Genomic DNA, 12,664 nt, shown 5'->3' on the forward strand with positions numbered 1-12,664 from the left:
AGTGCGGGCCGGTGGAGACACCTTCTGGGGTTCCGCAGAAGTGGTCGAGACGAGCAGGGATGTTTCCCCCTCGGTGAGGACTTCAGGATGTGCTCCATCTTTTCATCTCCCTCCTTTTCCACGCTCTGCTCTTGGCACCCTGGAGGGACAGGGATGCTAGCTGGTGGGCAGAAGAGCCCAGGGACACACTGGTCCTCAACCCCCAGGATGCCTCAGCTCAAACTTGAGCTTCTTTTTGACTTCTTGTAGGGTGAAGCTGGCCTGCCAAGGCCACCCAGCCTGCTCCCTGTGACTTCAGGCTCTCTCCTGTTCATCCCTTTCACAAACTTGTTGAGATCCAGCTTTGGTCTCCTGCAGCGTTTCCCCTAAGGAGAGGCTAGATCAGGAATCTCTCTCTTCCCATGGCTGGGAGCCTTCTGCTTGCCTAACGCTCCCCGAACCAGCCTGCTGCTCTCAACTGGTTATTCTCAACCAGTTCTTTGGCTCCCCCCCGCTTCCTAGTATTTTTAACCATTGCAGCCATACCCTTCTTGGTTTGCCAAGCTCTCAGGCTTGACCCTATGAAGGTGAATGTCCAGATCCCTGCCACAAAGAGAGCTGGAGCACATCTCTCCTCCTTTGCTCTCAGTTACGGGGGTCAACACAGTTGTCTGTTTGCAGAGCCAATTTCTGAAGTAGCTGGTAAGATTGTAATTGGTGCTGATTACTTTAAATAGCATCTCCAAATTACAGCTGTTGGGGCTCGTTTAATTTTGAACAAAGATGACAAATCGTCTTTATCGTTAGAGCTACTGATTTGTTCAGAGGGACCTTTGGCCGGAGTCTGATTAAGAAGCGTGTTTCTGTCTGATCGAGAAGCTGGAGCTTCCTACCGCCTCACCTGATGCTTCTAAATCACCTGGCTGATGTGCAAAGCATGAGGAAGGAGAGGACTTAATGGGTAGTGTTTTGCCATCTGTAAAATGAGAGCAAGTCAGAATAACTCCGGTGAAGTCAGTGGAGACTTCTTCCAGGGCTATAACTTGCCAAGAGGCAAGTACTGCTGCCGAAGGGTGATCTCCAGCAAGACCCACTGTGCCTGCAGTGCTGGTGGCTGGCCCTGACTCAGCTTAGGCTGGACCAAGGTGGCTGAGGTGCTTTAGCGCCTGCACCCTGCAAAACCAGACCAGGCACATCCCATGGGAATACTCTGAGAGAGGTACAAACCATGTCAGAAGAGCTTGAGGGGCCTCAGATCCTCCTCTGACTCTTTTGATCAAAAGTGATGGTACAGTTGAGGTCAGTGGGCTTCAGCAGGAGCCGAGGACTCTCGGCGCACCCCAAAATCAAATCCTGTGGCTCCTGCTTGGAAGGTGCTGGAGCGTTTTGGTTGCTGCCCCAGGAATGTGATACTTCTCTTCAGTAGTAACATCCCTGCATCCATTCCTACACAATTTCTATTTTCAAAGAAGAAATCAAAATTCTCCCTCATCTCTCAAAACTGACATTTTTTTTGACTCAAGTAAGTGGCTCTTAAAACTGCTTATTAACTTTGAGTTAATTAATACTCGGTCACAGGGGGAAATCCCCAGGACCGCTCGCTGCATTCAGATGAACGCCGAATCCAGCTTAATCATTTCCAGCGTGTGCGAGACAGAAATTGGAGGTGTCGGATCTCACTGCAGTGATGGTGCTTCTCTTCTCTCTCTCTCCACTGCCTGGTCTGAATTTCAGTGGATGGTTCAGGAAATACCCAAGCCTTAGCTCAGCAGAGGAATTTATCCTAGCAAAGAAATAGTTGTCGGGGCCATTTGAATGAAATGCAGTTTAATATTTGCTATTGATGAGGGCAAACCATCCCCACCAGCTTCCTCAGCTGCTGGCCAGGTGGCCCAGCTCAAGCCCAGTGTTCCCACATGGTGCACTGGGAAGGGTTTCGGTTTGCTCCGGTGTTCCGTTATTTTGCTTTCAGTTGCAAACACCCTTGAGCTGTCTGTGGCTTGGTCCAAAGTGCCTTTTTAATATGCATCTGATGGCCCCAGGGAGAAATGAAAGTGCGTTGTAGGGGTCTGTAAGCCTGTGTAGATGCCTCACGGGCATGCGGTCTGCGGTGCCTTGCCCTGTGATAACCTGAAAAGAGCTCTGCTTTGTTGAGAGGCTTGTTTGTACCCCCTGCCATGGCTGTGCCTGATGGGTGCACCAGCGGGTGGTCCTTGGAAGGCCAGGCAAGGATGAGGGTACATGTGGGTGCCATGCACTAGGGAAGCAGCCTCAGCACTGTTTAATGCGAAGGGGTGGTGGCTTCTGGCCCGTGTCCTCGGTGCTGACAGGGGCTGCGGGGAGCTCGGGTGCTCCCCTTGCAGCGCTGCAGGTTCGGGGTGACGTTCCTGATGTCGATGGTTCTCGCGCAGCCTGGGTCGGCAGGGTCACATCGTCCCGCGTGAATCTTCACATGGAGTTTGCAGAAGCGGTGTGATTTCTAGCTCCTCTATTTTGGGAGGCGGGTGTGGGAAGCGGTGTGAAGCTGTGTCCCTAGCAGGCTCAGAAACCAAGAGACAGGGTGAGATTTATTTTTTTCTAATGTCTCAGAGGTTGGGGACGATGGGTGGCACAAGCTTGTCCTGGCCCTAGCAGGAAGGACTCCTCTCTCCCTGGTGTCAATCCACCCGTGCTGCCATTAAATGCCCACTGTTAATTCCTGGATGCATTTTGTCTCGTCTGAGGGGTGGCCAGGTTGGATGAGAGAGACCCAGAGGGGTTAACACCTTGCTTTCGGCCCCTCCAGCTCCAGGCTGACCTGCTTATGTCGGGAGGCTCCTTGCTTCAGCTCCACAGTACTGGTGGAGGCAATTGCATGGCCCTTTGGCCTCTCTGGTTTGGGATGGGTCCTCTCTGCAGGTGGAGGAGTTACTCTCTGCTCCTTGCCTTCCTCCCTGCATTCACAACCTTGGCCAGAAGGTGCTGTGGAGGAAGAGGAAGAGCTGCCTAAAGCCTGAGCTGATGCTGAGCTTCTTATCTTCCCCCTCCTTCTCCTTTTCTGAGTCATCTCTCTTTCCTTCAGTGCCAAGACGATTTCTTGTCTCAGAGATCAGAAATAAGGCAGCTTTCTGTTGACACCTTGGGTTCCTCGCTCCCTCCCTTTTCACATTACGTTTCTTGTTATGCATTTTGACTTTCCCCCACTGGAAAAAGTCCCTTGTGGTTCTCTGTGCTTCTGCACAGCAGGACTCGCTAATCACATCATCTCCCAGCACTGGGTCTCAGAGGGCTTCTCCTTTAGAGTGAAAAATACTGTTGTTGTCTAGGCACCGTGGTTCCGTGAAGTTGCCTCAAACCATTCTATAAAACTAAAGGTAATTTAATAAACGATTATGGATTTTCCATCTCAGGGGTTTCTCTCTCCTCAGGAGTTGTTATTAACCCGCAGTATTTATCACAAGCCCTCTAAGAGCCGCAGTTTCATTTCCTGGCTAGGATGGATCACAGGTAGCAGTTTTGGGACAGCCGCCGTGGTGATGGCCAGGCTCATGTGCTGAACTGGTTCATGGACCGGTGCATAGGTGGAGGGCTTCCGAGTGCTCCTGGCCCTGGATATTTGTACCCCTATGCTGCAGGCATCTCCTTTATCAGCCAGGGGAAGTAGTGTTGCCCAGAGGCACTGTTGTCATAGCTGAGCTGAATTTATTTCATCCTTACGTAGATGCCCAACTTAGTGGCTGCTGGAGGTGTGGATTGGTTTGGTTGCCTAGTGTGAAATGTATTAAGGTGCCTCAGCTGAGAGGAGCGAAGGTTATGCAGGTGGGCCTGGAGATGGGTGATGCTCTGCAGGGGCAAGCGAATGCCTTTGTCCCCTCCAGTCCCAGTTTGTCCTTCCACGCAGACAGTGCTGAGGTTGTCTTTGGGGTCCCCCATGGGGTTCCCAGCAGCAGGCGGAGGGAGGGTTGGGGAGGGGTGACGGCACCACTGCTCATCGGTCCCTGTTTGGGGAAGCTTGCCTGGGTCAAGCCTTGTTCTTGCATGTGGTTGCAGGAAGCATAAGTCAGGTGAGACCTCTTGGGGCTTGTGAAGAGCAGAGCCGCTCATCCACAAATGAAATAATAAGCTACAAAGCTAAGGACAAATATTTATTTGGGAGCAATGTCATTAGAGGCACCAAATTCCCAGCTGGGAATGAATCACAGAATCATTAAGGTTGGAAAAGAGTGTAAGATCATCAAGTCCAACCACCAACCCAACCCCATCATGCCCACTAAACCATGTCCCGCAGTGCCGCGTCCACATGTTCCTTGAACACCTCCAGGGATGGTGACTCCACCACCTCCCTGGGCAGCCTGTTCCAGTGCTTCACCACTCTCTCAGGAAAGACATTTTTCCTAATATTCAGCCTGAAGCTCCCCTGGCGCAACTTGAGGCCATTTCCTCTTGTCCTGTCACTTGTCACTTGGGAGAAGAGACCAACACCCACCTCCCCACAACCCCCTTTCAGGTAGTTGGAGAGAGCGATGAGGTCTCCCCTCAGCCCCCTCTTCTCCAGACTAAACAACCCCAGCTCCCTCAACCGCTCCTCATCAGACTTGTGCTCCAGACCCCTCTCCAGCTTCATCGCCCTTCTCTGGACACGCTCCAGCACCTCAGTGTCCTTCTTGGAGTGAGGGGCCCAAAACTGAACACAGCATTCGAGGTGCAAGCACCCAGGTTGCTGTGAAAAAATCTGCCTTGTTTGCCTATGGGGAACACTTGCAAATCGGCACGGTGACAGGCGAGCATGGTTCGAGTGTGTGGCATTAGAAATAGGAGCAGAGTTACTGTGCAGGGAATGTAATCTGAGTCACCTGGGAACGTTTGAAAAAGTTAAAAACCATATACCTTTTCCTGAGAGATGTTGGTCAACCTATAATCTCAGCTCCGTTTGTGAAACGAGCCGTTGAACTGCTTTGCTGAATCATTTGCCAAATTGGTCCTCAACCGGTTTGCGTTTAGAAACTGCCGGGGAGGTAACCGCGCCGTTGGTAACTGCCATGTTGGTTATAACCCTCTTTCAGCAGAGCTGCTGCCCTTTTAGCGCGAGGTGCTGTTGGAGCCCTTGTTCTGCAGCCGGGGAATACCTGCGGCATGGCAGGGAGCTGTATCTTGTCATCCACGTTTGCTGTATATTGATTAAAAATGACCAAAGCTTTCTTTCCCAAAGTACTAATCGCTGCTGCTCTGGCGCTCATCAGGGATCAAGGGGCTGTTTAATTGCGAGTCTCTGCCGGGAATTGTTCGACGTGTCTTTCCGTGTTGCCGTGCGCGTGCGAGGGTGTCCCACGCTGGGCTCCGTGGGTGCCCTGAGCGGTGCTGGGCTCTGTCCGGTCAGGGCACAGCAGGCTGCGGGCTGCACCCCTGCTCCTGCCCCATCACGCTTTGAGAAAGCCACCAGCATTACTGCTTGCTCGGAGTGACCTACGGTTGCGGGTAATTGTCAGGGGAAATATTCAGGATGAAGGTGTAGTAGAGGTGTAGTAGTTCTTGCTTTGGCCCTCTGGGTGAGGAAGGATGGTCCACGGCGGTGGGTGCTTTCTGGAGGGCACTGCTGGGTCTGTACTGGCTCATCACTGTCCGGATCTGCCCCTTTGCATCTCGGTCTCACGTTTTTTTGTACAGTTTCTGTCCCTTTTCCTTTCCTGCTGCGCTTTTTACCTCCCTATAAGCTATTCTCCTCTGTCCTCTTCCATTTCTCCTTGCAGCCTGTTGCTAGTTGCCTGCACAGCCACTATACCAGCATCATCCCTGGGCAGCCCCAAGTGTTGTCCTGCTCCATCCTGGTTTCGGAGCTGCTGGGTCAGACCCATCGCTGAGCTCACCCCACCAGTGCCACACCAGGGGCCGCATCCTGCCAAGGGACCGCTGGTGCAGGCTCTCCTCCTTCCCACTGCAGGTCCGTGACCAAAGTTATGTTCTTTTCCAGGTTCAGCCCTCCAGCACCTAAATTTTTCATCAGACCCCCACCACCAAGGAAGGAGGGAGGCCAGTCAGAGTGCTCAGCATCTGCAGAGAGCAGCTCCAGGGTCGGGGGTGCGGAGGAGCCGGCCGAAGTCCTGGCAGCAGCGGGGGATCCTGCCCAAGAGCCAGCAGCTGCAGATGACTCCCTGGGAGCAAAGGTAGATTTTCTTCTGCACCTTCTCTTCCTTGGAGAAGCCCACTCAGATTCTCCTGACATCCGTTGGGTTTGGGATTTTTTTGGTTTTTGTTTGGTTTGGGTTTTTTTACAACACCAAATGAGGCTTTTATCTGCATCGTGATGTGAAGGCTTCCAGTTTCCTTTCCGTATCAAGCCATGCCAAGTACTGATCTCCGTGTAGCACCTTCTCAAGCCCAGCTGGAGCCACCCATTTTCACGCTTCTGGCTTCCCCCAAGAGCCGGTGTTGCAGTGACGGCCATAGAGACGATTTTTATAAAACAAGGCTTTGCAGACAAAGTCGCCTTTGATCTGCTGACCTTCCTGGTGAACCTCGCTGCTTTGGAGCTTGACCTTGGTACTAGTGGGAGCTGGCACCTTGTTGTGCATCGTGTGGGATGGAGGCTGCTCCTGGGGCAATAAAAAAGGATGTAAGAGAGCTTGAGAGGTTCTGAAAGTGCCAGCGTTGACATTAAGTTCAAGGAGGGGGCTTGCACCTGCTTCCATCCAAATATCAGCAGTTTTAATGCTATAACTCTGCACATTTTTTCTGAATCAGGAGAAATGATGCCCTGTAGACGTAAAGAATAGCGTGGCTGAATGTTTTTGGCTAGACATATGAAATCATCTTTATTCCCTGCTTTGTTGCCATGTATGCGCAAATAAACCAGGGAAATACAAGTGGACCTGTCTAAGTAGGATCCAAAATTACTTCAAAGGATTCTTCTGGATTCAAAGGATGCTTCTGGATTGCAGTTTCGTCTTCTGCTTGTGTCACTGTACGCAAGCTCCGTATAACCTCCCTGGGGAGGTGGGAGACCACAGGTCTAGGCAAGATGCGGGTTAGCATCTTTGGGAATATACGCTTGGCAAAGCTTTGCTAAGCTTGAAAATGTGGAGACAACCGAAAGAGCAATGGAATGAGAGAAGACTCTTCTCTCCCCAGTGCTTTATCTGCTGGGGAGATGTAGCCTCTGATTAGGTCTAAGGATGTCCTGTAAATACTCTTGCAGATTCTGCTGAAGTCAAGGCCACAGCACAAAGCAGTTTTTCGCGTTAGTGAGTGAGGGGGTATTAAATTTCAAGAGCAGTCACAAAGCCCTCTGTTATAAATAGGGGTCAGAAGCCCAGGGATGAGGTTCCTTTTGAGAGGTGATGCCTTTGAGGTTAAATACCAGCTCTCAGCTGCTGCAAGACAGAAAGCCATCTCAGCTGCCTTCTTCAGGAAGGTGCCGTTGGAGAAGAACGCCCGAGCAGAGATCCTCAGCTCTCCAGCACCGATGAGTGCATGAGATGAAACCTAAGCGCCATCTGAAACGGGATAGTTGTGCTGAGCACTTTCTAAGTCCTTATTTTCCTGTTCTTAATACATCTCACTTGCAGCTGTGTTCCTCTTTTTGTCTCAGAAAACCAAACCTGTCCAGGAATGGGGTTCTCGGTGTGTTCCTTGGGTGGGAGTGAGCAAAGCCAGGCTGGCACGAGGGTGCAAAATACCCTTGAGGTCTCTGCCAGGACTCAGTGCTGGGCGCACGCAGCTTCCTCGTGCAAGCTTGCGTGTAGGAAGTGCAGATGGAGCCCATGTCTCATCTGTGGGTGGGCTTGGACCCATGCTCAACTGATGGCACGGGCATACCCCTGCTTGATTTGCGCCCAGGTCCCATCTCAGCTGCTGCTGGCTTGTTGAGGTGGTGGATCCTGCAGCAGAGTGGTCTCACCCAGACCAGGCAGCTGCTTTCTGCAGCCCATGGTGCTTGTTTTCCAGTTGCTACCATCCTCTACTGCGGAGCTGGAAGGTGCTGTGGAGACTCGGAGCCTGGTGAGGGTCAAGAAGTTGACGCCGTTCGTGGAGGCGGAGCCCGTCACCTTGGGAGTGGAGGAGGTAAGTGGGAATCTGATGTGCTTATGTAGCCCCCACTCCCACTGGTGGCCCTCGGTGCGGCTCACGGAGTGGCCTCACACCCCTCCAAGCATATCGCACAGCACTGCTGAAGCAACCGGTCATTGGAGAGGCCATGCGGGACGTGTCGTAGGGTTGGCCAAGGACGTAACCTGTGCGGCACCTATGGAGGGCATTATTCATCCTGCTGTTCCTAACCAAGTGGTTGACAGGAAAATTTTGCAGTAGATTTTGCTGTAGCATCCTGAGAGAGAGCAGCATGCAAATCAGAGAGAGAGTGAGGAGACCTCCCAAATTACTTTGATGTAGTGTATTAATTACTGTATTACTTAATGAGTATGGGAGATTTTTCCCATGGATTCTCCACTAGAAAGTGTAATGGATGTAGGGTGAGATTAGGATGATTTTGCCTGTGTTTGAGGAACAGGCCCCTCCAGTCATGTCTGTCCTTTGCTTCAAGCCATGGCTCTTCTGCATCCATCTGGATGCTTGACATCTTGATCTCTCCTCCCCTCCCTCCAGGTTTTTGACATCCTGCCGCTGTACGGCGTGCTGCAGCCGGGCGAGAGCCAGCGGGTTACGTTCACCTTCTTTGGCCACGCGAACATTGTCGCCAGCGTCACGGCGGTGTGCAAGGTGGAGGGCGGCCCGACTTACAAGATTTCGCTGAGTGGGGAGGCTTCGCTCATCGACTATCTCCTAGATGTTACGGAGATCGACTGCGGGCTGCAGGTACCGCGCACTTCTCTTGGCAGAGGTCTTTGAAACCATCGCCGGCGGGTTGCTGCCCACCTAGGTCTAGGGCTCTCGCCCCTTCCCAGCTACTTTGTCAGCTGTATGGCTTGGAAGTACAACCTTTGAGCGATACATCCTGCATCCAAGGTGGTTTTTAACGGCCATCTCCATCCCCCCCCCCCCCCCCCCCCAAAGTTGGGAATTCCTGGGGCAGGCAGGATCCCGGTGGTGATCTCCAGAGGGACATGCCCGATGACATCGAGCCACTGGTCCACTCCTAAAGCCTGAGGTGCAAGGAGATGCTCTTTTTCAGTGCTCTCGATGAATCAACAAAATAAACCAGGGAGGAAGTTAACTTGGGCTTCCCGTCACTGTAGCTGGAGAGAGTTTCCCAGAAGAATCCCCACTTTACTTCTTTTCATTTAAAAACCCCATAGATATTTCCAGCTGTTGGCCCTGCATGTGTTGCACTGTCTGTCTCCCTTTTTGCTGGTATTTTGCTTGCAAGTACTTGTATGCAGGTGCCTTTTCCTCTGAAATGCCTCTGTCTTTGTTTCAGCTAGCTGTTCGATGACACCTTAAAGCGCAGAGGGCTTGTATCCCCTGGTGTCTTTGTTACTGCTCTTTACATGGTTGTCACTGCACCTCTGCGTGCTGCCGTAAATATCTGTTCCTGTGTAGGGCTAAGAGGTGCCCTGTGGCTGTGGGTTCCCCGGGTTAACCCGGGAGAGTCAAGTGCCCATATGTCCTCTGCAGTCCCTGCTGCTGCGCTGGGTTCGTTTCCTTTCAAGCCAATGAAAGAGGAAGGAGATTCCCAGCATCAGGCCTGTGTCTGTAACTTCCCGCTCCTCTGTCCTCTCTTCAGCTGTTTAACAAAGTCATCGAAGCAGAGGTCACCCTGCAGAACAGCGGCAAGGTGGGATTCACCTACGCGGTGCTCAGCCCCAGCGCGGCCGCTGCCAACAGCCCTCTGCCCGGCGTGCCCCTGGTCGTGCCCAGCACGGTGAGTACGGAGGTAGCGCAAGCGATTAACCCTGGCCCTTTATCAGGCTGCCTAGGAGAGGGTTATAGGGAAAAAAGGGAAAAAAGCCATGAAGAACCCCGTAAAAGCAGCCAGGAGAGAGAGGGCTGTAAGCAGTTGCTGCTGGGGGGCAGAGAAGGTCAGGCAAGCGCGGTCCTAATAGACTGCCTTGAATGGCCTTTGCTGGCGGGTGGCTCTGCTGTCATTCAGCAGCCAGGGGCGGGAGGCACGAGTGCTTTGGTAGCTCTCCGGACCCCAGCTGCTGAGCTCTCTGCTTGTGCTGGCGCTGGCGCTGGCCGGTGCAGGCTGTCCCGAGGGTCACCGTACCCAGGTTGTGTGATCGGAGAGGACTTAGTCCTTGTCCCTGCCTGTAACAAACCCTGCCTGCCCCCTGCCAGCAATGAGCAGGTGAGACTTCAATACTCTCTGGCTTGGGCATGACGCTCTTTGGCCAGAAATTGTAACAGCCCCTGTACCAGTCCCTCGCTCCTCCAGCTTTGCTGCTCTGCAGCAGCTTTGTGGGGCAGTGAGGGGGCCAGGGAGGAGCAGGGCTGGAATAGCAAGGAGAGGAGTTTGCAGCATCCCACCATCCCAGCTTCTCAGTCCTGCATGGATGTCTTTGAGCTGAAGCAGTGTTCCTATCTTGGACGCTTTTTGCGATGGGAAGAGGAAGCCAAATGGCTTTCACTTTCCCTCATGCCTGTCTCCTACAAGGGATGACACGCTGATGCCCTCTTCCTGCGAGCTTCCCAACACACAGCTCTGCTCGGACCCGCACAGTTGTTGCTGTAACGGCGTTGTCGGCCCTGGCAGCTTGACAGGGCTCGCTTTCGCTGCAGCTGTGTTGTGCACTGGAGTAAGGGCTTGGGAGACCAAGTGGCAGGATCCGTCCCGCTCTGTAGCTCATCCCTGCAGCATGGAGGGGAGCGGGGAGCCAAGGGTCCAGCCCCACGTGCGGAGGGCGAGCCGAGGAAAGCTGCGGCTGTGTCCTGTCATCCAGAGCTGTGTTGCCATCTGCTTGAGTTTGCTGTCGTCCTGGCTGGCGTGAGCCTAGCCCGGGGATTGGACAGTCCCCCTGGAAGTCTGGAGAGGAGGTGACCTTCCTGGCAACACCTTCTTCCCTAGATCTCATCCTAGTCTCTGCTCCTGCGTTTCCAGAGATGTATGTTTGCTGGTCATCGTGAGTCCAGATAGGCTCGTGCACCCTCGGTGTAACCGCACAGGCAGGAGATGTTTGGTTGGGGTCGTTAATAATAATAAGGGGTGAGGCCCTTCGGCACCAGCCTGGGAACCACTGACGTGCTGTGAGAGGAGCTGCTGGCTCTGCTGAGAGTGCAGGCACTTCACTCATCTTCCACAGCGGCTGGTAAAAGAGCTTTTATTTCTTCAGTCTGGCTCTGGCTAGCAGAGAGTGAACACTGTTAGCAGAAGAGCTGTGCTCCTGCTGAGCGCAGGGCAGTCTGTGCTGTGGGAACGCATCCCTACGAGCCCTCTGAAGGATACAGTGCATCCTGGTGTAGGAGACTTGAGCTTTTGGATAGAAGAGAGCTAGAAGGCGATGTTGTCTGATGCTTTTTTCTCTTTGAGAACCTGCCTTCTCCTCTCAGCGTGTCTATCGTCTGAGGCATCCCTCCACCAAACCCTCTTTGATTTGCATTCCCTCCCTCTTCTCCCACACTCTGCAGGGTTACCTTGGACCAGGCAAGCAGCACGTGTTGAAAGTCTATTACCTGCCGGGAGTGCCTGGAATCTTCTTTAAGACTTTTGAGATCCAAGTGGGCCACTTAAAACCAAAGGAAATCTCCCTGAAAGGAGAGGGGAGTTTTCCCAGGATCTCCTTGGACTTGCCCAGGAACATCGAAGGTGAGCACTGCCTGTCTGCTCCCCAGGAAGGTCCGTGGCTTTTTCCCCCATGTCATATGGCCATAGGGCAGTTCCCACCCATCTCCAGCAAGCCTGGAGGTTTCAGGGCTGTCAGACCGACACTCAACCCTCTGGTTGCTTCCCAAGTCTCTAGCAGACGAGCCCATGTGGGCTTTGCCCCGGGAACCATCCTGCAGAGCTTGCCAGCGTATCTGTTGGTGGCCTGCAAAGATGATGCCTAGACAGAAAAGCTTGGGAAAGCTGTCAGGCTGGCAGGGATTTTGGCAGGGTTGGCTTTGCATCACATTGCGGGGGATGAGATGCTCCTATGTGGGGAGGAAGATGGGTGGGAGTGAACATCAGGATTCAGAGGGGAGTCGCAGCATCCATTTTCCATAGGTTGCTCGAGGAGTTTGTTTCTGGGAGAGCCCAGCATCGGGGGAGTGGGACTTCCCAGCTTAAGTGAGAATGGTGCTGCGCTCACTCTTCTATTTGTGGATGTTTTCTTCCTTCAGGAAACGAAAAGTATGAGAGGATCCTCAGGGAGGTGAAAGAGAAGATGAAAAAGGATGGCCAGAGAGATGAAGCAGCTGTTCTGGTGGAGGCTGCAGCTGTGGAGCCACCCACGGACGACTCAGGCACCGTGGTGAGAACGGCTGCTGCCCCGTTTGTCACATGCCACCCTCCCACCGTGTCACTTGGGCCCCTTGCACCCTGCAGCAGGCTTCCCGGTGCCCTGCTGGCACTTGGGACCTCCCTGCCCGCATCTGGCCATGATCAGGCGTCAGCTCAGCGTTGGCCCGGGGGCTGCCCACCTCTGGTAGCTGTCCCTCCTGTAGATGCACCAGCTTCCAGACTACCCCAGGGGGAGATCCTGAAGACCATGCTGACGTGATTGAATTTATGGTACTTTGTGAATGGAGATGCAGGTCATCGCTGGGGTGTTTGTGGCTCACACCCCAAGCCCTGCCAGGTTTACAGAGCTTCATAGCAGCAGCCTGACTGCACCCT

At 53.2% G+C, this 12,664-nt stretch overlaps 1 pseudogene; it reads left to right on the forward strand.

Moving 5' to 3' along the window:
* The window catches only part of LOC132319258 (hydrocephalus-inducing protein homolog), a 120,925-nt pseudogene that overhangs the window by 63,353 nt on the left and 44,908 nt on the right, over positions 1-12,664 (forward strand).

Source organism: Gavia stellata, chromosome 26 (assembly GCF_030936135.1).
Source record: "Gavia stellata isolate bGavSte3 chromosome 26, bGavSte3.hap2, whole genome shotgun sequence".
Classification (NCBI taxonomy): Eukaryota; Metazoa; Chordata; class Aves; order Gaviiformes; family Gaviidae; genus Gavia; species Gavia stellata.